The following is a 2,887-nucleotide window of genomic DNA, read 5'->3' as shown; positions in this document are numbered from 1 at the left end:
TGAGCAGTCTGTCTGGAAAGGTGCCGACAATATGCTGTTATGGATATTGTCAGGGAAAATTACTGCATTGCACTCTAATACATAAAAGGGTTATACAGCTGTAGCATGTACCTTTTCAGAGCGTTTCTTCTTAAAACATCCATGTATACACCATGGTTTATTTTTGGCGTTGGCTGTTCACATGTGGTGTAATGCTAAACACTTGGTTGACAGTACTACACTGATGGATTTAAATGATCCTAGGCAATAAAGGAAAACTGAAATCCATGTACTTCCTTGCTACCTGTTTATGCCTTCCTTAACCGTTGTTCATAGCTGGCGTACTTCACATGAAGGCCATGACCCAAAAGTGTGTTCAGTTGTGTATATATTGTGTAGCGTTTAAAGGCAATGGAACAAATAGGAACAAATGGCTATAGGTATTTCTCGAAACTTTTCTTTTGTGTGGTGAAATTCCTTCTGAAAAGATTTCTCTAAAGTTTTATTGAAGGTATATAAAAGAGAACTGTGATAAACATGCAGATATATTTCGTAACTGTTTTACAAGGATGGCAGATGGTTTGTGGCAGTATACTGAAACCTGTTGTACATGTATAATACAATCTCAGTAAAAGATATTAGAGTAGGCATTGAGAAACCTGCACTGTCTGTACATTCAAGTGTATTTCCAGAAGTTGAGGTTTCAGTACGAGGGGTGGAGTTCTTCCCTTCTTTGGAAAATGAATCCGTTTTATGATCTAATTTTTAGTATTCCATGAATTGTAGTAAAAATCTGGTGATGTGATCTGTGCGATTTGTTGTGTACTATTGTGGGACTGAGTGCAGAATGTCCAAATTAGTGAGTCTGGTAAAGAATTGCTTTTGGGTTACCTTGGCTTTGGTGCAGTCCCAGAGGATATATTCTATCATTGTATGGTGGGAAATTCATCCCAAATGAGGACACTTTTTTTTACTGTGGTGAGTAGTAGCAGGTGTCCTTCCATTTCAGTGTTGCAGTATTCATAACTTGAAGGATCCCCTGCTATGAGCGGTCCGACATACAGCCAGTATACCAGAGCCTTTAGTTTACTGATGCACCATACGTTGCATGTATGCCGCCTGCGCCAGGCCTAGGGCATAAAGGTGACGCCCGGACGCATCTTCCTCAGAACTTCTTTGCCGTTGGTCTGAACTCCATCTTTGATCATTGGTCTGATGCCAGAGTCATTGCTAATTACCTAGCCATTCAGAAGTGCCCTGTTGGAGTTATTTGACTTATCCTTTTTTGCTTTTAGCATTAGTGGTGGTGTGGTGGTGTGGTATTTCAGGTCATTCCAAAAGCATAAATGGGAGTGTGGGAGAACTATTCCCCATAAAGACTGTCACAAGCTGTGCATGTTTTGTTTAGGAGCTTCCCACAACAATATTCCCTGTACAATGTTTCAGGCTTTTGTTCAAAGACCTTGTGTAGTTGTCTTTCCTGTGTCACCATGCATCTTAAACCAGTGTCTAAAGCTTTTAGCGAAAGACTCTAGGGAGGATACTTCCCAGCTTGAGGGTCCACCGTCTTTGAAGGTGGTCGGAAATGTCAGGTGAGACTTCAGCTGTGGCTCCTGCACTGGATGCCTCTCTTGAGGCTGGTGAAAGCCCAGAGGATTGTCCATTTTCTGGGCTGAATTCCTTTGCTGTGACTGATTTAGATTCTGGCATGGGTGTCTACTTGCACATCTTTGGAGCCCTTGCAGATGTCTGCTTCAGGCACTCGGGGGGGGGGGGGGGGGTGATTTATCACTGAAGGCCCTGGGAGGGGGGGGCTCAGATACTAATAGGGGAGGAAGTCCTGACTACAGTTGAGTGTAGGCTGGCGTTATAGCTTTCTTTTCATAAAGGTGGATGTACCTTTAAAATAAACAGACAAAACATGGGTTTCGTCTGCTCCCAAGGACCCTCAAAGTGAATGGATGAATTTAACCTCCTCGGGGGGGGGTCTCTGTCCTGGCTTCTCATTGATAGTCTTCCCCTCTCAGAAGGTCTAGGGATCAGGATTCCTTTGAAAAGAAGAGTACTCTGCGGAATCCCTGGCCTATACTACTCGTATTCCTTCCCCTTTGGATTATGGTTCTGAGGAAGAGGAGTCTGCTAGCCCTGCATCTTTTGATGAGATTTCGTTTGGGGATATAGTTGCCAGGAATATGGAATTCTTTAAATGGGATTGTTTTCAAGTTTTCTGAAGAGCAGAGGAGATATTGTGAGCTCCTTTAAAATGTAATCTTCTAGACCCTCTGCTGTTCCTGTTTTGTTTGCTTTACTTGATGCCTTTTCTGCATCTCAGCTCCCTGCTCCTAAAAAATACATAGGTTTTATAAAGTACCTGATGACTGCAAATTCCTTTACAAGTATTCATCTGCCAACTATTTGGTGGTTTCTGTGGCATATGACTGTCTTCTGCCAAACTTCTTCCTTCTGATGAAGACAGCAGGACTATGGAAAGGCTAGGTAAAAAGTATACTTCACCCCCCCCTCCCCCAGCCTTTTGGGTTGGTAATTCAGACTCCAGTGACCATATATGTTTTGGCTGCCTTCTCAGGCTTGCCAGGTTATTTCTGACCTTCCTGATTTCTGAGGGAAAGTCTTGTGCCTGGTCTCTGTTGGGGGCTTCTTACCAGGTAGCTTGCCATTCCATTAAATGTAGTTATGGTGCAGGAGATGTTCTAGGGTGGCTGCTTCTGCCTCTGTTTTGAGAAAATATTCCCAACTATGGCTTCAATCTCTGCCCGATATTAAGGCCAACTTCATGGATGCTCCTCTGGGAAAATGATGTTTGGCACTGCTGCAGAAGATTTGTTAAGTCCCTGCAGGAGAAAGGCAGAGTTTTACAGGACCTGAAACGTGTTTTTGTTTCCACTGT

This window comes from Protopterus annectens, chromosome 1.part0 (genome assembly GCF_019279795.1).
Source record: "Protopterus annectens isolate FY-2018-M chromosome 1.part0, PAN1.0, whole genome shotgun sequence".
NCBI lineage: Eukaryota > Metazoa > Chordata > Ceratodontiformes > Protopteridae > Protopterus > Protopterus annectens.
Note: the sequence above shows the minus strand (reverse complement) of the source record.